At 36.2% G+C, this 24,280-nt stretch overlaps 1 protein-coding gene across 3 annotated transcripts in view; it reads left to right on the top strand.

Moving 5' to 3' along the window:
• Positions 1 to 24,280, top strand: part of ZBTB20 (zinc finger and BTB domain containing 20) — an 807,002-nt gene that overhangs the window by 365,988 nt on the left and 416,734 nt on the right. Inside the window, exon 1 of one of the 3 annotated variants that reach the window (XM_057502849.1) lies at positions 13,669 to 16,828. The exons of the other annotated variants lie outside the window; for them this stretch is intronic. The gene's annotated coding sequence lies outside the window, so the exon portion shown is untranslated. Of the gene's footprint in view, positions 1 to 13,668; positions 16,829 to 24,280 lie in introns of those variants that run through there. 3 annotated transcript variants of the gene reach the window in all.

The following is a 24,280-nucleotide window of genomic DNA, read 5'->3' as shown; positions in this document are numbered from 1 at the left end:
ATTATTCATGATTTCCCAATGTAGGTGCGTGGGGATAGCTACAAGTTCCTTTAGCCTCCTGGTACTTTGACTGCCTTGAGATATATTTCTTTAGTGCAATAGTTGAATTAGTCATCAGGTTATCATTTGTTTATTTTGTTAAAAAATAAGAGTATTATGTTTTTTCTGTTCAAACCCACTATCAAATGAATGCTCAGTGATATGAAAATATGAAAACAGCAAAGAAATAAATGCCCACCTTTTATATATTCTGTCACTGGAGTATTAACCTCAAAAGGAGAAATCAATCTCTATTTTGCTTTCCAAATGTACTAGACAATTGAGTCAGCATTTCTGCTTGATTTTCTCCGTTCTTCTCATTTGCTGATTGACCTAGAATATCTTTAGGCTCTCCAGAACTTTATTTCTTCATCTTTATCAGCGGTCTAGGTCTACTGACCTCATGTTGATTGTGTAGATTAATGGTTTGGTTGTCCTTTTTAATGAGGCAGTTGCTATATATTTTTAATGATAAACTAGAGAGATTGCTATTTGGATAATTTGGTCACAAATCATAGTGACTTAACTTGATCTTTTCCATATTTAAGTTATTGCTTTAATACATTTCTTAAAGAATTCTTGGGCTTAGGTACCAAATTACTTTTGGATTAATCTTTTGAAAATCAGTTGTCCTTTAAATAGCTAAAGGAATGTTACCTCAAGAGAAGACAGAGGATCTTCACTTTCATAGTAAGTATACATGTGCCAAATCAGTTGTCATCAAAAGGAATTATACTGACAATTTAGCGGGGGTAAAGTGACTGGTAATACATTATATATAAGTATTTATTTTAAAGGGAAAATACAGTAGACTTGTGCTTCTTCATATAATAGGCAAACTATTTAAAAATTTGAGCATTTACATTCACAATCCGTATAATCAGTTAAATACCCCCATGTATTTTCTTTTTCCTGTTCATTTTCATTCTCAAGTTGCTGTGGATCACAATTCCCTTAAGAACACCAGCATCTCTACAAAGAATTTTGTCTTCAAGTCTTGGCACCCTATTTTCCACTCCTCCTTCACCTGCAACTGATAATTTCAGGCATGTGCTGAGCAATGGGCTCTTGAAACAGTTACAGTCTGTATTAGTTTCTCCTGCCTGCTTTAACAAATTATTACAAAGTTGATGACTTAAAACATCAGAAAGTTATTTTCTCAAAATTATGGAGGCCAGAAGTCTAAAGTCAGCATCACTGGGCTGAAATCAAGGTGTTGGCATAGCCGTGTTCCTACTGGAAGCTCTAAGGGAGAATGCATTTCCTCACCTTTTCCAGCTTCTGGTGACTGCCAGCATTTCCTGGTTTGTGGCTGCATCACTTCAGTTCACCTCTATAGTGATGTTGACTTGTCTTCCTGTGACTGTGTAAAATCTTCCTTTAATGTGATTGCATTTAGGTCCCATCTAGATAATCCAGAGTAATCTCCCCATCTCAAAATCCTCAGTTTAATTATATCTACAAAGTCCTTTTTTCCACGTAAGGTAACAGTCACAGGTTGCAGGGATCAGGAAGGTGGATATCACTTGGCAGGTAACTTATTCTATCTAGCATACCATCTTTACAGACACCTGTGTATCTGCTCTCCATCTCCTGCCTATCCTCCCTTCTCAGTTCTGCTAGCACCCTCCGCCAAACCAAGGAAGTACAAGAGATGTCCAAAGATTTCACTTTCCTGTCCACTCCTTTTACTTTAGATGGAACGGTTGGAAAAGGACAATGACAGATCCAAGTATTAAGACTTTATAAGATTAGCTAAGTCTAGGTCCATGAGAGTGGTCTGCAGATTCGTGTGTTTTCTTTGGCTTGGCTCACATGATTTCCATCTTAAATCTAAGGGCACTTGCCTGAAAAGACCCAGATCTGGCTTCCTCAGCGTTAACCTCCCTCCATCATTATACCTAAGGCAAGGCCATCCCAGGCTCAATCAAGTATCAGCTTCCTGTCACACTCCATCTCCATTCAGGAAAACTGTACGCTGTAGCAATGGATCTTGAGTGTTTATTCTTATGCTACATAATGAAGAGGGACATTGCAGAAAGGTGGCTGTGGGGAAAACATCTGGAAGAAATAAATTTCCCAGGATCAAAGGGCTCCGTGTGCAGCCCAGAGGATCCTCAGGGTGCTCCTCAGAGCAAACAAACAATTCTCTTGATGAGTCACTGCAGTTTTTTTCTGCCAAAATCCCACATGTGTTGCAAGATCTCAAGGAAAAGTGGTGGAGTAAGGAAAGAGAAGGAAAATTAAAGAAGGCAACAAAAATGATTTTAAAAAGATCTTAACCATATGAAGAAAAGAAATCTCAACATGATTACAATCCTTTAGTGTACCCACCATTGTCCACATTGAATCTCTCTTTACGCTGCAGAGTAAAATTAAGTATAACAAAATATTTTTAAAAGCACAAAAAAACCCAGCAGGACAAAGAAGGGATGTTGGGGAAGAATACAACATTCTGAAACAACATATTTTTTTGCTCTAACTCATGAAAATTGGCAGGGGAGGTGAAGCCCAGTACTGTGTCCCGAACCCTAGCCAGTGGCATTTTACTGAGAGAAAAAAGTTACTTATGAATCAGTACAGCCATGCTTTGTTCTGCATGAGTGTTTTAATAGAGTGAGTGTAATATAAGGATCAGGTGGGCTCGTGGGAATGGAACAAAAGGTTTTGTAAAATTAAAGCAAAATAATTATAGCTCTAGGTGCAAAGCGAGCATACTCCAGCGGTTGATAGCAAGGACCTGCTCAGAATGGGGAAGGGAGGGGGCATGCTGGAAGTTTCTTTCTTTTTTTTTTATTCACTAACAAAGGCTTTTAATAGGTAACAGTTGTAAAGTGTCTTTGAAAGTAATTAATGCACCCACACAAAAATTTATTAAAATGAAAATTTAAGGAATTGTCTAAAATGAATTAATTAACAAAAAAAAGAACATCATGCCTTTCTTATTTTTTAAAGAAGAGAGAAGGTTAAGCAAAGCAGATTTTTTGTGAGATTGCATTTTAAAATGTTCCTGGTTTATTTAGTATCTGAATAGCCCTAAAAATGAGAGTTGGCGGGATTTATTATTATACACCCCCTTTACAAAAACTAAATTGGGACAGACATAAAATGAGGATTAATTTGCTATGCATGAGCCTTAAAGTCCCTCAAAATTATGATATCTTATTATAAAAATGACCAGCATTTTTAATAAGTTCTCAGAGACCTGGAGTAAGCAGATTGTAGTGTTCAAAAGTAGAGGAAGGCTTTTTTTTTTTTTCATGTGACCTGCTCCATCCTGCACTGCCTCTTAACCAGGCCAGTAGAACTGTGCTTCCTGTTGTGGCTCATGGAATACAAAAGGAAAGCTACAAAGTGTGATGTTAGTAATTTTTATTTCAGTGTATTTTTTGTCTCTCTCTTAAAAAAAGAAAAAATTAACTGCATTTATCCTGTTTCTACAAGAATTTTAATCACCATATTTGTTTTTCCTCCTGTTTTCTTTGGTATTATTTCATACTGTGATACAATGATAAAATAGAATATGTACAACCTGCTGAGAATTTACCCTTTACTGTGAGAATCATTTCTAGTGGATTACAAAAGTATCCATTTTCAGCATGTTGTTGTTATACCTCAAAAAGTTTTATGTCCTGAACTTAAGTAAATCTTCAAAGGTCAAGTTCTCTTAACTTTTCATGTTGAAAAATCATTGGAAATTGCTGCCTTTCTTCCAATATTGTTTTGCTCTCTTGAGGCCAGAATCTGGCTGTGTAAAAACAATGTGAATAAAGAAGACAATTAATGTTGGAAGGTACATTTGAAAATTTGGTGATGATGCCATATAAAAATATAAAATAATTTCCTTTAAATGTATGATCACAAGACAACTTATGTAGTGAGAAAAGCTGTGCACATAAACTGTGAATTTTAGATATATTTGCTTGGATTTTCTTGCTCTTTTCATTATCTCATAAATGGCTTCATGTCTTCCTAATCATTTGACCTATTTTCTGATTTTTCTTTTTCATTTTCAAGATAGTGGATTTAGTTGGTATGAGTGATGTAAGCATTATTAGGATAGTATTCTTGCCTGTGAGGAAAAGGCGTGTTGTGTAGCTCCTCAGTGAGGACACTGTGCTTAAGCAGCTATACATTCTTCATGATCTTTAACCTTTAGTTCCATGTTATTTCATTTTCTTTGGGGATATTACTAAGAAAAGGAAAATCAAGGAGAAAATGTTTGTAGTACCAAGAAGTTTTTTTGTTGATAGTGGTGGTTTCTGTTTCAACTCTTAAACATCTAATTAACCTATTGTATCTATTAGCCATGGAATTGGATGGGTATATTGCTTTTCTATCACTACAGTAACAAATGACCATGAACTTAGCAGCCTATAACAAACACCATGAAGGTATTACTTCATAGTTTTGCAGATCAGAATTTTGGGTTGGCTCAATAGATTTCTCTACTCCAAGTTTCACAAGATTGAAATCAAGGTGTCAGACAGCTGGCTCCTTAACTGGGGGCTCTGGAAGAATCTGCTTCCATACTCATTCAGTTCCTGGGGGTTGTGGGCCTGTGATCTCCAGTGTTTTGCTGGCAGTCAGTTGGAGGGCCATCCTAAGAACCTTAGCTTCTTGCACATGAGTCCCTATATCCCATTGCCTGCAAGAGTGCCTTGAGTCATTATCACACTTGCAAAATCTCTGACTTCCCCATCTACCACATCTCTTTCCAAATTCAAGCCATAAAAAGTTCCCTACTGTTAAGATAATTAGATTGGGCCCACCAGGGAAATCTAGGATATGCTCCCTATTTTAAGGTCCACAACCTTAATTATATCTGCAAAGTTCCTTCTCCATGTAACATAACATTTTGCCATGTACTGAACATTCTGGTTATTACAGAGTGGACACTTGTGGGGTACAGCCGTGTTGCCTACCAGAGATGGATTCTGTAAGAGTGGGCCACCTCCATTATATATTTCTAGAGTGCTCTGAGTATTCTTTCTTTACTCTAGAAGTAGAAGGAAAGACATGGTATGAATACTTACAAAGTCTATGAATAGGTTTTCTCCTAAAAACTTACAACATTTTCTCATATGTATCTCATGGAACTTGACAAAGAGTGTTTTTGTTTTCATTTTTTTCTCACTTGATAAATAGACCAGCTAGGGCACAGGAAACACCAACTTGACCATCAGGGCCTGAGCTAGATGAGGCTTCCTGGTTTATGGTGAAGATTTTATTCAGCAACACCCTTTTATTCTCTACAAAGTATGCTAGAAGCATCGTGGGAGCCTGGCTGGGAATGGCAAGTAAGCCAAGATTGAGTGAACTGGAAATGAGTTTACTAAAATATTAGTTGAGGTAATTTGCATGGAGAACTGAGATAAATGCAGCTATGACGTGCCAGGAAACAGGAAAATCTCAGGTCTTTCACTGATATCTAAGAAAGTGTGCTCTGGTAGGTGAAGGCATGACACAAGACATGGTGAAATTGGTCAGCTAGATGGCACTGTTTTGATTCAAGGATTGGCAAGGTGGGTTAAAGGTGCGGTAGTAGGAATCCAAATTGAGTAAGAACCTCAGTTTATAGCTGAAATTAAAGAAGATGGTTCCAGCACCCCAGGGGAAAGAGAACAGAAATAAATCATTAATAAGGTTGAAAGGAAGGCTAAGAAGGTCAAAAGGAAACAAGGTCAAAGGGAAAGAAGGGAGAGGAACTGAGGACAAAGTTCATGTACACTTCATAATTTTTCTCAAGGTGGGTTCTGATATCTGGGATGTTAGGGGTGGTTTGAATATTAAGAGAGAAATGCAGGTAAGTGTGTTAGACTGTAATTCTGGTTATACCCTTTCCTTAAGGAAGAATTAACTCATCCCAGCAATCTACATTTTACTTGTTTTAACATAAGACTATATACCTCAGGTTTAAAAAAATAAGGAGAATTTTCCAGCTAATTAACTCATTTGAGAATATATAGCATTGTCCTCATGTCCAAAGTAAGACAATATAGATCCTAAATAATTTAGGTGTGATGAACATTTTTTGAGTACAGTATAGGGTAGCAGAAAAATTACTTGGTGCATATGAGCATTCCTGAGCTCTAGTCTTCACTTTGCCACATGTTAGATATGAGATATTTTCAGCAAGTCGCTCCATCACTTACAGCCTCAGTTTCCTCACTTACAGAAAAAAAATAATCTCTCTCCCGTTTACTTTCCAGAGTTGATGTCCAAATCAGATGAACTAAAGATACCTTAAGGCTTTTGAAGATTATGAACTACTATGAAAAACATTATGTTTTAAACAAACATAAACAATTCTCAGTGTTATATAGTTAAGGCATGGTCTATGTCCTCAAATTTGTAGTCCAGTTAAAGTGCTGAAGTTAGTCTATTACTCTTTGCTTTTTATCTTACCTGTTGCCAAGTCTCCATGTCATTTCTTAGCGTCTAATAAGTCGTTATTCACAGTATTAAGTAGCATTGGTTTTCAGTGCTATTGTATATGTCAAAGGTACTGTTCAAAACGAGGACAGCATTAGTGTCAGTGCATCAGCAAAGGCGATTAACAGGGAAGAATGTAAGGTTAATGATTAAAAATATGCAGAATTGCTATAATAGTATGTACCTTGCTGTGTACTTTATTTTTGTTAAATAGTTTATTAGTCAAGTCATAGTTTTCCTTGTTCTAAGTTCCTAAAACGATGAACAAAGTCAGAAGCTTAAGGGTTGACTTGGAGAAAAGGGAAACCTCCTTTATGTTGTGTGTTTGTTAGTTGGTTGGTTGGTTTTATATCATTTTCATTTCTCCAAGTCCCTCTCCTCACCTATTTATTTTGGCTTGGTCCCGATTCTAGAGCCAGTGGTGCTCTATATGGAACTAATAGATGATTAGAGAGTGTAGAGGTCAGTTTAGAGTTTATATGAGCCCTTTTATGTGTATGTGTATGTATATGTATTTATATGTACTTTGTATTTATTTATAAATGTATCCTTTCTTTCTCCCTTGGAAAGGTTCATAACTAATCTATTCTCAAAGGGGTACATGAGCTTAAAAGCACTGGGATCTGCTGAATTGCAGATATTGGTACCTAAGTGAGCATCAAATTGAAGGGGGAAATTTTCCCCCACATTCCCTTTTCAACTGTCTGTTGTGCCCCGAATATTTGTATTTGGGTAGGTGGTAGGGCAGGCAGATTAGAGGGCTAGCCAGTGGGAAGGAGATGAGTGCCTGTAATGACTCTCTCTCTCTTTTTCCTTCTTTCCTACTTTTTCCCCTTCTTGCTTTTATGCTCAATCACTCAAGTCAATTTCTTGCTTTTACTTCCTCCATCCTTTCCTTCCGTGCCCTCTTTTTTTTTTCTTTTTCTTTCCCTTTCCCTTTTACTGCTTCTTTTTCTTATCAATTGCTCTTCTTTGGAGGAAAAAGGTTAAGCAAGCATTATATTGAGTAATGGCCAAAACATGGTTTTTTAATGTTGTAGAATTATTCCTTTTCTCATCCCCTTCTCTTCTCATTTGCCTTCCCATTGATATGAATTTATTCATTTTACTATCATCTCAGTTTTGAGAGCATCATTTCCCATCCACCCAAAGTAGTAATTTTCTGCAGAAGTCATCTCTATTACAGTAATCACTTAGAAATTAGTAGGAAGAAAAGGTAATACCCAAATAAAAATATACCTCACCTTCTTTTTCAACAATTTGGCTCCCTACGTGAACACCATCATCTAAGCTGAAATTTCCCCCAGTGAATAAAATTTTTTAAATTAAATTGATTTGTAAATTATTTAACATAGAAAATACATGAAATTAAACTGTAATTCTTCTATTTAGTGGTATAATTGAGTTATTTTAGAGATACAGACAGAGCCATATCCATCATCTATGAAGGATAGAAAAAGATGACAGTTCTGACCATCTTGAGCAACAATTTCCTTTGCCCGTAAAGAGCTCTCCTCGCTTTTTCATTTCATCCAAGAATATCTTCGTGCCATCATTAAATTTTTTAGGAGCATAAATCTGGGGAAGGAAGACAAAGATGATTGTTATCATGGCTTTCTGTTGGCAGTTGAAAATGTTGCTAACAGAGTTTTCCTTATGCCCTATTCTTGTAGGCTTTGAATTTTCCAGTTGGGTTGACTTGGCTGTCAAGAAGTCAAGCTGATTTTTCTTTCCCCAGATTAAATTGATAATTGGCTGAGTACAATGTTAAGAACAATTAGGAGAGGAAGGATTTTAAAGCTATTTAACACAGCAAACAAACTTTATGGGACTAGTTTGTCCTTTCTTTTTTTTTTTTGTAACTTCTCCAGAGAACACATTGTATAAAGTTACAGCATCCTGTTCCATGAAGTATTTCTTCCTTGACCTACCTGCCCATGACTGCTTAGTTTACACTTAAAGAAAAAAATTTCCATCCACTGTTGAATTCTTTTCAAGAAAAATCAAGGTACAGTCTTTCTTTTTCACACAAAAGCATTCAGAGCACTAGCTTTAAAGAGAGCTTAATTCTCGCACTGGATGTTTTTAACTCTCTTCTTGTTCAGAATACAGGAATGCTCCTGGCTCTTGTCTTTCTTACCAGCTGCAGGACTTTTTGTCATTTTCTGTGCCCATTTCATATTCTTTTACTCTCAGTACCAGCTAGCCTTCTTTCATATTCCATTTGCTGTTTTTCCCACCCTTCCTTCTTACTCTTACTTTGCCTCAGTCTTACAATCCCAAATATCCCTCATACTTAGAATTATCTATAATTTAGCTGGATGAATGCCTCTTAATTTTAATCTAAACTCAATCCATTTCTTTGCAGTTCTAAGTAGGCAGCTTCTTTTCAGCCATTCCACTTTCTATAGGCTATATATTCTAAGCAAATAAATAAAAATAAATTCATATCTATCTGTCTTGCTATTCAAAATGCTTCTTAGAGGTTGGGGGCTTTCTCTTTGATGTCTCCTGTAAAGTCCCTATCTCTTTTATAGTAAAGGCGGCAATATTTCATTGAATTAGCAGAAGTTAACAACTGTACATTTCATGTAAGTTAGTCATGTAGACGTCACTGAAACAGTGAATGGTTTATTTCTTTAAAGCATATTATTGACACTTTCTCTGCAGTGAGTCTTATGCTTTTCAACCTTCTTAAGCAAAGTGTTCTGAATATGATTTAATATTAACATGATGCCCTTATCAGCATTATTGTATTAGTTTCTTAGGGATCCTGTAACAAAGTACCACAAACTGGGTGCCCTAAACAACAGAAATGCATTGTGCTGGAGTTCTAGCAGCAAGAAGACTAAGGTCAAGGTGTTGGCAGAGTTTCTCCCTTCTGAGGGCTATGAGAGGGAACATGTTCCATGCCTCTTTGCTAACTTTTGAAAGTTTTGCTGGCAATCTTTGATGTTCTTTGGCTTGTAGAAATTTCTCCCTGATCTCTGTCCTCATCTTCCCATGGTGTCCTCCCTGTGTGCATACCTGTATGCAAATTCCCCCTTTTCATTAGGACCCCAGTCATATTGGATAGGGGCCCACCCTGATCCTACTGAACTTTATCTTAACTAATTATGACTAAATTATCCTATTTCCAAATAAGATCACCTTCTGAGGTACTAGGGATTAGAACTTCAACATATGAATTTTGAGGGGACACAATTCAATCCATAACAATTCTGAACATTATTTTTTGTGCAGAGCTCTCCCACATTGATTACTAGGGGCTCAATCATAGATGTGCATGCAAACTATACATGATCCTCAGCACCGGTTGCTTCATCCTTCCCCTACCCACTCCGCACCCTGTCTCCTCTGCATTCTGAGACATAGGGTGGTTATTTCTCACAGTTATTGTGTTTTCTTCTGTAAGTGTCCTATTTAACAAGAACGGAGGATCCTGATAACTGATGTTACTGTGTATTAAAGAAGAATATATTGGTTCCAAGTTAAAGCCTCACTGATGAATAAAGATGAGTTTGGTCAATAGCATGTACTTTATGGCATCATTTTTTAGTTTCTCAAGGGCTCCATTTTCTCTTTTATGGGTTTTTGACCATTGAGATAGGCCCATCATTGAGTATGAGAATGCTAGATAATTGAGGTGTTAATGTATTTTCTCTTGACAGATATAAAAGCTAAAGAAATGTAGCTCATAGAAAATATTCAAAATTAAATTATCTTTTCAACTAGTTGCCCAAGATTTTACCCATTAATGTTGGAAAATCAGAGTTCTCCTTAGAATCCTATAAGTTGTGAAATCTGCGCAGAAAGGAATTATGCTTTTGTGTGATTTGTATAGTGTCTTTCACACTGAGATCATGCAATAAATTAATAGTAGTGCAGAATTTTGTTGATATTAAAAGCTATGAGTGAGCAAGGAAGTGTGCACACTTGTTTCTTAGCAGGTAGCCCTCCAGAGCAGGATTAAGGGCCTGCATGCCTGGGTGTCCACCTATGAGGAGTGGCTCCTGTGGCTTTCATGGCGTCATGCCGAGGAAACACCACCTTGGCTCCAACTCTGGCAGGCACAGCCACATCGGCCCTTTGATCCTTGGAGTGGCTCCTGCCACAGCAAACGCCTTTATTTGTTTTGCCCCTTCCCTTTGGTCATTACTCCCACCTGACATTATAAGACAAAAAAAAATGAGAGGTGTGAGGGGATGGTGAGGGGATACTTCAGGAGCACAACTCTGCCAAGTACGAAAGCCTGCTTCAGCAGTTCCGGTTCTACAAGCATATGTGTTGTAACATTTCTGCCAACCCATTAGTGAACACATTTTATTTTCTATATCATTCAAGAGTCTGCTAAAAGTCACTTTCCATGATTCTGTTTTCTCATTACTGGGGTCTTGGATCCCCCATAAAATGCAGCCAGCCACACAAAGAAAAGGTGGTATTGCTCCCTGTCTCTTAATAGCCTTCTTTCCTAAGTACCTGAATATGCTTGGAAACATTTATTTCATGTTATGCATTGATATTTTAAAATCAATTTCTCTATTGTATTTAAAAACCAATGTTAGTGGCTTGATTTTATTGGCCAAAATTTTTACATTGTATGAAATTTTTGTTTTAATGAATTACACAATAGTCTCTCCATTCCAAAACACTGATGAAAAATGTAAACATGACAATGCCCATTTTAAAGCTGAAAAAGTAGAGATGCTGAGATACTAAAAGTATTAGTGCCATTCCACCAATTTGATAGTGGTGGTACTATTTGGATACTCTGGGATTTAGGGCCCTAGTATAGGCTCTATGAGATGATCAAAATATTTTCTCCACATTATCGTGACAATAAAAATAAGAAGGCAGACAACTGAGATATAGGGGGATACTAATGACTTAGAGCAAATCACATAGCAAGGTCACAGGAAAGCTGATAAAATCTTGGATTCCTTCACTCTGTGAAGTAGCCAGGACTAGTTTTTGACAAGAAACATTTTTCTCCTCTAGGGAATTCCAGTTTTCACATTTGTGAAGGTTGGAAACTTTCACTAAGAAAGAAATGCCTCAAGGGACAAGGAACTTTTGAGAAAATTTAGGGTTTTTAATTTCAACCTAATACAGGCAAATATATTGATCACCACTGAACAATTTCAGAATACTGGACTTCTAAGATTCTTGTTTACACAAATCTAAATTTGGAACTGGAATTAAATCACTGTTTCCCTACTGCATTATCTGATTAACACTTAGTAAATCAATGAGAATGAGGGATTTATATATATATATAAATGCATAAGTTTGGAAACTGTAAAGTGTATGGAATTTATTTGGGATGAGGTTATAAAAATAGCGTCTACTTTGAAATGTTTCTATAATAACTTCTGCTTGTCATCACTTTCAATCAGAAGATTAAATGTCCCTGTATAAGGCTGGAGGCTCAGGTAGTTAATAAGGAAACATGGACACAACCAGTGGTTGTCACCAATCCAGGTATCCCAGGGGAAGAGTACATGAAGTAGTCTTCCATACTTTTACTTTCTACCAGATAGGATTTCCAGTTTAGAAATAAGCAGGTCTTATTTCTAAATATTTCTAGTCTGGCTGCCCAGACTCAGGCAGTCTCTGCTTATTAACTCATTTGCTGGTTTTCCCACGCAAACCTAATTTCAGCCAGAGGCTGTAGAATAAGGATGAATAATGGAGGATCCAGGCAGTCCTTTATGCCAAAGGGATCTCTAAAGGAGAAAGTGTACATACACATTCAAGTAAATGGGTGTGTAAACCCCTCTGATGGCCCATGAAGAAATACCTTGTTTCACCAAAAATCAGCTTTATCACCACCAGTAAATGTGTGTTCCACTAATAACTGCTCCATACTTTAGGTCAAGAGCTGGATTTAATCAAGGTCGAGAGAGAAAAAAGTATGTGGAGAGGGTATCAGAGTACTTGGAATTGGAGAATGCTGGTAGTTAGCTAGTAGTTAGGTAAGTTAGTAACATCAGGTATCAGAGAAGAGTGTGTGACTGTACTGAATGGTGGCTTCCCCAATGAGTCCCATTTCCATCTCCATTAAATTAAATGTAATACTCTATTGATAATTTGGAAAAGTAAGATTTTTTTCTATTATTAACTAGTAAATCCCTGTGTCACCTATCTCTAATTTGTCCATTGGCTCCATTTTCTTAAACACAGCCCTTTCAGCTATATCATTAGCATTTTCAAAGGAAATTCTACCAGAGTACCAAGTTCAGTTGGCTTTAGCTGGGACTTATTTACATTTATGTTCTAAGGCAGGCTTAGATGATATATGTTTCTTTTGGTCCAGAAATAGTAAATCTTAGTTGTATGTGATTAGCTTTCACTCTGAATACTTCAAACACCCTATATTGTGCACCTATTTTAGACTAGTTTCTATGCTACACTCCTTATATTATCTCCTTTAATTTTCACAACACATCATTTTAGAGATAAGAAAATTGAGCCTCAGAGTACCTGATTAATTTGACAGAGGTCATATAGCTAATAAGTGGCCAAACTAGAATTCAAACCTCAAGCTGACTCAAAGTCCTCCTTCCCACTTCTTAAACCACTGTCATTCTGCTTTGAAGATGTAGAAGATTCTGGATTACCTTCTAAGAGGATACACAGTTTTCAAAAAGGGGGAGGGGGCTGCCTTAGTATGTGGTTCTGTGGTGCTAGTTTTTATTACCTAAAACAGGCTCACCTGAAACTACTTGCCAGTTTGTCTCCCAGTACAGCTTACTAGCCTGATGACACCATAAACACTGTTTCCCTCTTATTTTGGGAGACATACTTCTCTTTAATATAGCATTTTAGCTTAATTTTCAAATTAATCTCAGAACCACCTTAATTTTGGTAGATTAAAACTAATAGCATAAACGTGTTGTGACTATGTAACTATAAAGTAATGGAACTGATTTTTGGTGGGTATTAGTGGCTCTGGTCTCACTACTTAGAATGATTCCACATAGTGCATCTGTAGATTCACCACTCATGAGTTTCATAATCCATTAAACAGAGATGCTAATAGTACCTACATAATATCATTATAAGGATTAAATGAGATAATATATGTAACGTTCTAAGATCAGTTCCTAACACAGTAAACCCTCAATCAATGGTAACCATTATTACATATAATTTTTAAAAAATCAAATAATTACTGGTAAGTACTTGGTACATAGCAGGAGCTCAATAAATATGTATTGAATGGATTAATAAATTATATCAGTTCTTCAAATGGCCTGGTGTTACTGATCTGTAGTGAAAACACTCTTCTGGCTGTTACCTTATACTGTTGTAATTAATATAAAATAAAATGTTCAGTGTCATTAAGAACTCAGTGCAATTTGCAGGAACATTTACTGACTCTGAAAGAGCCTTTTTCAAGGACTGGGGTATCATTTCTTTCCTTAACATTTTCACCCTTACTACTATACAGTGTGTACTCTCTGGCTACAGTTATATGTGTGAGCACTAAATGGATATAGATCTTTTCCTTCCCTTAATGGTCACACAGATATGATTTATCTTATGGTACAATGAAAACGGAAGCTGTACAAGTATGTATATAATATAAAGATAAACAGGCTGGGGAAAAGCAAAGTAACAAAAAGGCAGCATGTGTCACAAATGCTTCCTATTTGCCTAAGACAACTGAACCACACTGCAAGTAAGAAAGACATATATTATCTCTATTTGTACCAATCCTGGAGATGCTGCATGGTTTTCTAATGATGTTGAGATATTATAGTTTTAGGGAACCTTTTTTCCTTAAGAAATTTATTATTTTTTGTGTGTGTGTGATTCTGCTGCTGTTTTGTTCCTTCAGTTTTTCTTTGTTCTTATACTCCACATATGAGTGAAATCATTTGGTACTTGTCTTTCTCTACTTGGCTTATTTCACTGAGCATAATACCCTCTAGTTCCATCCATGTTGTTGCAAATGGTAGGATTTGTTTTCTTCTTATGGCTGAATAATATTCCATTGTGTATATGTACCACATCTTCTTTATCCATTCATCTACTGATGGACACTTAGGTTGCTTCCATTTCTTGGCTATTGTAAATAGTGCTGCGATAAACATAGGGGTGCATATGTCTTTTTCAAACTGGACTGCTGCATTCTTAGGGTAAATTCCTAGAAGTGGAATTCCTAGGTCAAATGGTATTTCTATTTTGAGCTTTTTGAGGAACCTCCATACTGCTTTCCAGAATGGTTGAACTAATTTACATTCCCACCAGCAGTGTAGGAGGGTTCCCCTTTCTCCACAACCTAGCCAACATTTGTTGTTGTTTGTCTTTTGGATAGTGGCCATCCTTACTGGCGTTAGGTGATATGTCATTGTGGTTTTAATTTGCAATTGTCTGATGACTAACGATGTGGAGCATCTTTTCATGTATCTGTTGGCCATCTGAATTTCTTCTTTGGAGAACTGTCTGCTCAGCTCCTCTGCCCATTTTTTAATTGGATTATTTGCCTTTTGTTTGTTGAGGTGCATGAGCTCCTTATATATTTTAGATGTCAAGCCTTTATAGGATCTGTCATTTATAAATATATTCAGAAATTTATTTTTAAATCCTTAAATTTTTAAATTCCTTCAAGGGAAATGCTTACCCTTGTGGATCTGAAATTATCATGCTTTCTATACCATAGTTTCTAGCTGGTAATCTAATTCTACCAAGAGTTTTGGGATGGTTCAAAGGCTTGCCTTTCCCTAGAATGTTTTTCCTACCACTGGTATTCCTACTCTACCTTTAGAAGCAGTCCATGTGTCACTCCTAGGAGCTCTGCCTCATACTTTCATGCATATTGTGCCATTGCTTTTTACTATTCTGTAGTATAGTTTTCTGTTTAGAAGTGTATTTTCTCTTTTAGAGTCCAGAGACTAAATTGTGTGCTTCTTGAAGACAAGGTCTATGCCTTATTTATCTCTGGGTATCCAATATTATTCATTTCCTAGGCTAGAATAAGTGCTTAATAAATATATATCCAATAAGCTAGTGAGTTTGCAGTAACACCCCCACACATACACACATACACACACAATCAGGGACATGAATAAAATTTTCTATGTCTTTGCATGCTCCTCAAGTGCTTGTGAACCTTTCAACATTGCTTATGAACAGATTGGTATGCTTCTGAGTGCCCTAGTCACTTTGAGGGAAATTTTCTAATCTTTGAAAAAATACATTTTTTTTTTACCTGTCCATAGTCTTTGTTTTTACTCTGAGCATCACTTTTGCACATGGACTCACATGTGCTGTCAAGTACTAATTATTTGGTCAAAGCACCAAGAGTGTTATGAATCTTTATTTTTATTTGCACACTACCTGTTTGGTAGCTTTGCTCAAGCATATTATCTGCATGTTTAAAAAAAGATTCATAAATTGTGTCAGTTAACTGGAGAAGGCATACTTTCCAAAAAAATTATCAGCATTTATACAGCTCTTGGCATATAGTTGGGATTCAATAAATGTTTGTGGAATGCATGAACAAGTCAGCCATCATTGTTAACTGTTTTGAGGATGAGGTATGAGATATTTTTTTTAAAAGACTACATGAAACATGCCCGGTATCAGACAGCAGGATGAGAGTAAAACTGACACTCCTAATACTTAGCCTCCCTGTTTTAGACTGCTGCACCGACTCACTGAGAGGTGAAGTATAGGTCTGATTTCTCAACTTCTCCCTGCAGTAAACTTTTGCAATCTGGAGGCTAGAGACCTCTTTTGTAAATGTTGTCTGCCCGATGACTGTGTTGGCACTGAGGAGGCCTTAGCAGATAAAGTGGAGGAACATATGGCTCCCATCTGAATACAAATCGGTGGACAGAACGTGGTAATTCAGCTGAGATGTCCTCTCTATTGTAAACTGAACGGGTATGATTAGAGGTGTTTATAAACGGCGTCTGAATCGCCCCCTCCCCAGCCCCTCCCACTGTGTTTTATCTGCCTGAATCATAGCCATCTAGCGTCCAGGTCTCACTGCATTATTTGTTAAAATGGCCAGCGTGAGGAATTATTAATTAAAGCCAACAAATCACCCTGACGAGCTGTGCCCTGGCATGGCTGAGGGTTGATTGGCGAAGTGTTCTCCTTTGGAGAAAGACTTTATGTGCTGATGACGTAGCTAGGGACGGATTATTGAATATGCAAGTTAGAAGAAAAATCACAGGACAAGCAAATTGAGTATTTACTGGCAAATAATTGCTCTCTTAAGCCGTGGCTCTCTTCCTAAATTCTTAACATTCCCGAGGGTTAGAAAGAAACACAGAAAAATGCATCGGTACAGAGTACATTTCAAAAAAAATACATAGACTGATGTTTCAGACTTGTGCAGGTAAGTGTGATTGTGTGTGCATGTAAAGTGAAAGAACAAGGGGAAGAAAGGGAAAGATGGGTGAAGTCCGTAATTCGGTGGGTTTAAAAAAAAATCAATTTATTGTTTATTGGAAAACTACTCTGCATATTTCTAAGTTGACTGAGAATTTAGTTTCAGAGCTGCATTGATTGTGAAAGTTTGTGCCATAAGCAGGGAGGCTTCACTCAGAGTTACTTTCTGTCTTTACCAGCAGAAGAGTATGTTCATGTTTTGCCCAATAATTGTTAGAAAGTTTGCTCAGATATATTTGGATGTGTGTGTAAAATTATCTCTTGATTTAAGGCTCTGTAGGCATTTCTCAGCATTGTTAATTGTGACCAGTCTTAACAGTGTCTCAAACACATTTGGGTACAACTATTGCATTTATTTTTCAAAGTGAATTCTGTTTGCACCAACCTAGTCCTTGTTCAGAATTTCTATAGGGACATTGCTGTTTCTGGGATAGTTACTTAAACTTTGGACTTCTACCAGTGTTCTTCTTACCAACTGTGTAGTCTTTTCATCTGAAATGTTGATCAGACTACTGAGTGTTGTAGACATTGTAAGATAAGTGAAACTGGTGCAGAGGCTCTTTCAAAACCCAATTTAAATACATAGAAATATAAGTGTGGGAATACAGGCTTATTCTATGTATAAAATTTGGTTGTTAAGAAATAGGAATGCTGTCCTACATACAGCTAGATTATGTGAACAGTATTATCAAAACATACATACCCACTGAGGATGAATTTTGTGTTCTCTGAAAACCTGGAAAATGTGCTTTCATTGAAACAAACTGTTTTTGAAATGAGAATAATTAGAGAAATAGCATTTTAGGTTTATAATAACTATGAATAACATGGATTTAAAACAAAGGCATAAACACAATTTAAGCTAAATTAACTAATTAATAATTGCAACATGCTTTAGCAATAAAACATCTACATGATAGTAATAATAATAGGAATAATAATAAAAATGGAAAATCTGGCAATCACCCAGAAATTAAATCAGACAACTCTCATAAAGTTTTATTAGAGAATCAGAATTTTTAAATATAAATATCTAAAATATATTTTACCTTCTAATCTATTCCTTGAACCATGTGCTGGTTAGGATTTTTTCCTTCCTATATCCTATTTTATTAAAATATATAGTTTGTCTTAATATGTAGAATAGAGCTCATAAGAGAGTTTAGAAAATATATTGTTTAAGGTTTATTTCCCACGGGATAACATCCTGTCCTCAGGTTTCAAGAGGCAGCCTCCTTAAAGTTTCTTGTGACTATTTGAGGGCACAATTTGGTCTATTATTTTGAAATAGCAAAGGGGGCATTTAAAGCATATGTTCAGAGACTAAACCATCTGCCAGCTTTATTATGAAAACCACTGAATTATGAGGACTTGGAAAGACTCAAAAACTGAACCAGAGTTATATGCAAGATTTTTTTTAAAAAAGAGCACGTTAATTTTAAAAAGTGTTTTGTAACCACTTACTCTTGCTAAGTATTTCATTAGTCTTCTGTGGGAGAATCGTGTCACTACACCCTTTTGATGTATGGGAAATGAATGGCAAAGTGTAGTTGAGTGACATGAACCTATGGCAAATTAATGGTAATATTTTCTCTCTGATTTAAATGCCTTTGGGAATTTTGGATTAACTTGTCAATAGTGAAACTTGCAGTGAATTGAAGAAACATTATAAAATGGCGACTGCTAGAACAAAAATGAAGTCCAGCTGCTAGCTTCTGGACTATCTACAAATGAGTTGCAAGAGACATACGGAGGTCAGACTAAAGAGCACTTCTGTAATCCAGCTGTGATGTAAGGGAAGTATGAATCAGCTATTGGTTGCCCATGCAGAGGGGGAGAAAGATAACAAAAAATGAATACAGCTTGACACTATTCCAGGATGGTACTATATTCCTTTGGTATCTGGAAGGATATGAGAACCAGAAATTAATGCAAGAACAAAAATCATATATAGGTTCCAAACATAAAAATATTTTAGCCCAGAGTGGTCATATAAGGACAAGTCAAGATGAGTACCATTGTTAAGAGGTCTAGTGCTCAATCAGAGTTTTTCTAACTTGCCTGAGTTTTACTAGAACCAGTCTGAGACTAGCTGGATCATTTTTCAGATGAAATACAGAAAATAAACTAAACACAGCCTGAATATAAGCTTTCAGTGTTGAGATGACCTAGCACTCTTTGTTACTTAATGAAAATTACTTAATTACAAAAATTAATAATGGAGGCAAAGGATTTAAGTGTTTGGTTTAAAGATTCAGAGTAACACACATATATATGTAAAAATATATAAGTAAATAATATATATGCATGTATATTATGACATGTATACATATATAATTTTTTAAAACAAAAAATGTTTTCAGAATAGTTTACTTTGTTAGGCTGATTAAGCCTAGGACTTTTTTTTGTACAATCAGTCTGAAGACTGAGCACACAGATTTTATATAGCTATAGCTGGCTTTCAGAAATGAAAGATGTCAGAATTAATGACCTGGGGCTGAAAACACCTATGTTCAATACCTTATGGATCTTCTCATAGTGGTATTTTAGTTATGCCTCCCTAAATTGCAGTCCTGCAAATAATCAAGTGACTCTGGTAGTCCAAAGACTACAAAATATTTCCATTATTTCTAGTTTTTATTTTACAATCTGGATGAGTTTTATATATATATATATATATATATATATATATATATATATATACCACATACACACACACACACACATACTTTATTTTGTTTTCTTCATTCATTTCTGCCACCTTATTCCAATAAGGGAATTAAAATGGCTGACCAAGAAAAAGAACAAATGATACAGTGAAATACATGAATTAGAAGTAAATAAGAAAGATAAAACAATAAACAAGGCAAGAATATAAAAGTGGAGTCAGGAATGAAGTCAGTACACAAACTACATTCAGTGAAGTGCTATACATTTGCCTTTAAACCTCCTTGCATCAACACAAGGAGAAAACCATGACAAGCTATGCAATCTACAACATTCATAAGGATAAAAAAATGATTTCCGTCATTCATGACTAAAGCTCTTGAAAATTGACAGAATCTGAGTTTGTTAGAGAACTCAGTGCTGAGACAACTAAGACAACTCCCACTGAAAATAATTATAGGCTGCAGAGACCTAAAAGTTAGGGCAGAAGCAGAAATGATACTTGCCCTGGGATATGTATGCAAGAGTAGACTAGAGTAATCCTTCAGTCCCAGGGGATGAATTTCTGGGCAAAAAAAACACAAAAAACTATTATTAGTGAAGTGATGCTGACAAGACCAAGATCTTTGGAAAATAGAGTTGAGGAGGGAATTTTTAAAAATTATTTCACATATATATTTCTAATAGGAAATCAAAGATTTAGAAGGCAGCCACTTTTATAATAGCCACTAAAACACAATTTATCAAATAAACCTCTGGAAACAACACTGCTTCCCTAAATTGTTCATGAAACTTTGCTTTCTGCTGCCATCCTTCTCCCATTTTTCCTTTGAGCACACTGTCAGTCTTTGTGAAGTTTTAAAAAGAACACTTTCTGGCTTGAAATGCAATGTTTCTGGCCCTTGCATGCTCCCTTGTTTCATCTTCAAAAGTCTTAGCAAACTGCCTGCCTGGTCTTTTCACAGATAATTTCGATGGTTAAGTCACATTGAGTGGGCTAGTCTTTTCTCCATATTGAAAAGGTGAAGTGTAAAGATTTCTTTTCACATTACTTTTGAAGCCCAATCCATAGGAAGTAGTTCAAGGACCATGTGTATCAGAATTGCCTGTGGTGTTTGTCAAAATGAAAATTCCTGGATCCTATTCCAGAATTTCTGAATTAGAAGCTCTGAGGACAGTGCCTGAGGATTTGCAGCTTAGGAAGCTACCCAGGTTAGTTATGCACACTAAAGTTTTAAAACTACTGCTTCAAAATGGTGACTTTAAAATTTCTAGTATATGGACATAAAGTGATGGGATTTCCATACCACTTGTGAAGGTTCATTATATTAACACTAATCAAAACACTAATGCATGTTCAGTAGTAAGCACTGATGGCCTACTGATAAAACTGGAAATATCAAGCTTAGAAAAATACTGCACTTGTTTGAAACTTTTAAACCATTTCTCACCATTGTATAGAACATTCTTTAATTTTTTTAGCTATCATTTATTGATAACTACCATATGTGAAACATATGTTGGGTCTGGATACTAGAGATACAAAGATGAAAAAGAACAAGTAGTCCATTATCTGAAAAAAGTCATAATCTAGGATAATTTATTTTTACTCGGATATTATCTTCTCCATGCTAGGATGTGTATGAATTGCCACATAATCTCCTCTTGAGTAAACTCCAAGATTTCCATTATGTTATATCAGTATGAGTATACATTTGTTAACAGCAATTTCCTATAGTAAGACTCTGCTGCTATTTGGAAACTGCAAAACCCAAGAAACACTTGTAGGCTCCTCCTTCTTCCCACTCAGCAGGAGGCTGTAATTCCCCAAGACTGGGATGGGATGTATCATGGAGCCCTTCTAATTCCATTTCTTCCATCATCAATTTGTTACCAGGATCCTTTTTGAGAGGAGGGGAGAAATGTGTGAATGCATAAACCTGACATCATGAACACTTGCATGTCTCTTTCCACTGTCCCTTTGGGGCCTCAGCTGACCTGTAGGAAAGGCTGGAGCCTATATAGCAGCAGCTTCGGGTTGACAGGTGTGGCAAAATATGGAGGGGCTCAAGCTGCCCCTGCCTAATACTCTGTTCCCAAGTCTCAGCAGTGCCAGAAATTGGGTGATGACAGGCTAGAAGAGACATGTTGTGCATGAAGGAATTTGGTAGCTGGTCTGAAGAACAGGATAAGAGTTTGCAGTTGATTGGTCATTCGTGTTTTTCTAGAGAAGTACTGGAGATGTCCACCCCCTTTATTATTTCCAGAACAATATGAGAAATATTGTGAGAACTTCTATAACCTTCTTTCCTTTCCTTCCCTTCTTTTCAACATACACTTACTCAGTTTTTAATGCCAACTTCTCTTCTAGGAGCTAGGGATACAGTGGTGAATAAAATTAAGTTTATACTTTCCATAAAGTTTATGTTAGGGTATGCAATTGGGGTAGAAAGGACATAAAATTACTAAATGTAAAATGCAAAGGAATATAAATATAAAAAATAATGTGATTCATTTTTAAAGCATCGCCTACTGCATTCTCCATGACATCCAATTATATTCATGTTGTTTTGTAGTATGTGTATGTCAGTTGTGTGTGTGTATAAATATATATATTCCTTGATACACTAAGAAACTTCCTTGGGGAACAGACCAGTCTGTCCAAAACACTCCTTGAGGTGGGAAGCTCTATTTTCTGGAGACCAGAACATAATGTAAGTGAAGAAACCAGCGATCTGCAAGGACCAAGAAGTGTGTACAGTCAGCTACAAGATCATTCTTTTTCATCTCTTTGCTTGTTCTAGTGTGTGTGTATATGCATGCATTTTGGGCGCTTTTGTTTGTTTGTTTTTTAATGCAGAATGCTAGGCAATCAGGATGCCCAGGAGTCCAAGAGGTAGATAAGTTATGGGGTCAGTCTTCAAGGGACAGAAGAGAAAGTAAAGAATGCAAACAATTAGCATGAGTAGGTGGCTTTGATACGGTCTGCGGAGGACACAGTAAGGAGTACTGTCCTAGCCTAGATTGAAAGTATAGAGACAGGAAAGGTTTCCCAGAAGGAGCCATGTCTTAACTGAGACTAACAACCTCAAAGCAAAACAAAACAAAAATAAATTAAAGAAATTTTTTTTAAGTTCTAATTTTTCACCTGATCACCCAAGTAATATGTACCCTTGGTAAAAATATTTTTGACAATTGGAGAATATATTTTTTCAAAAAGAGTTGGGGAAGGGAAATCATCTGTTAACTTAGCACTTAGAGAAACCATTGTTAACATTCATCAGATAATTTTTTTAACATGTATTAGGTTCTAGGTTTTTGCCAGCCCAACCACTGTCTTCTCAGAAGGAAGCATTTTAATTAGCATGCAGTATGAATAGCAGCCACTCAAACTTTAACTCCTGTTAGCTGTCTCCAGATATGGCCTTACAAACCAGCTGGGTCTCAACCCCATTTGATGTAGACAGAGCAGCACAAATGCAATATTCTCTTGAACAGACATATACCACCTGCTGTAACCCCTACCTCGTGTAGGTATGAGATTCAGACTCATTGGGTTCACATCTTGGCTCTGCTTCTTCCCTGTCTGTGTGTTCTTGGGCAAGTTATTTGACCTCTCTGTGTCCTTGTCTATTACATTGGGTTATTATCAGTACATACCTCATGAGATATTTTGAGAAATCCATAGCGAATGCATGCAGTGTGCTAACCGCAGTACTTGGCACATAGTAAAGTATTCAATAAATGCTATCATGATTATGATATTGATTACTATTATAGTTATTTTCATTACCAAGGAAACCTGCCAAAAATACATTTTGTCCAGTGTAACTCCACTATTACTATTGAAAAAACAACTCAAAGTACATTTCCTACTAGGGGTTGGGTCAGAGATATCATCTTGGTGATGCACATTAAGAATCTGGATTTATAGCTGACTATTATAATATAATTTAGCTCAGTAGATCAATGGCATTATGCAGGCTAATTTCTGTTTCTAGGTATAAATGATGTTTAAATCTGCCTTAAATGCCCTTCATGTTGCAGATTTTGTTTCAACAATTTGTAACTAACTTTATTTTATTAAAAGGAACTTTTAAATCCAAAGCCCTAATATTTTTTACATAGTGCTACATTTCTTTATCCCATCAGTGCCTGAAAAGGATTAGAGATAAAATTTTACCTAAAAAAACATCATCAGGAAGGAAAGGATTCTCCACTGTCAAGATCTGCGTTTTAACATGACAGTAAACAAAGATAGCTAGCTTAGTGGGTGGCACCTACTAGGTGCTTAGAGAATTTTTTTAATTGAATCACATTTTATAAGAAATGGCATTTGAACATCAATGTAGATGTTCTGCAGAAGTGTAAATGATTTTAAGAGAATTATGACACAGTGGAATAGCTACACATTAGAAAAAGGCAGCTGTGTGGAATCTTGACACACATAACGTTAACTTTTTCAAACTGTAGGCTTGCCTCTGTAGGAAAAGCAGAACTATATAGTGAAAAGAATGTAGATTATCTAGTTGTACAGGCAGGTGTTTGGTTATCATCTCTATCACTTAAAATTTATTTGATCACAGTCATACTTTCTCTTGTGTCTAAGTCCTCAAATGCAATATAGAGCAATAATGGCTTTGTTGCATGATGTTTGCACAGTGCCTAGAAGAATATTGGAACATAATAGATACTCAATAAATCATGTCCATTAACCACAGCAATAGCAACA

This window comes from Manis pentadactyla, chromosome 1 (assembly GCF_030020395.1).
Source record: "Manis pentadactyla isolate mManPen7 chromosome 1, mManPen7.hap1, whole genome shotgun sequence".
Taxonomy (NCBI): Eukaryota; Metazoa; Chordata; class Mammalia; order Pholidota; family Manidae; genus Manis; species Manis pentadactyla.
The sequence above is the reverse complement of the archived record's forward strand: the minus strand, read 5'-3'. Positions and strand labels throughout refer to the sequence as shown.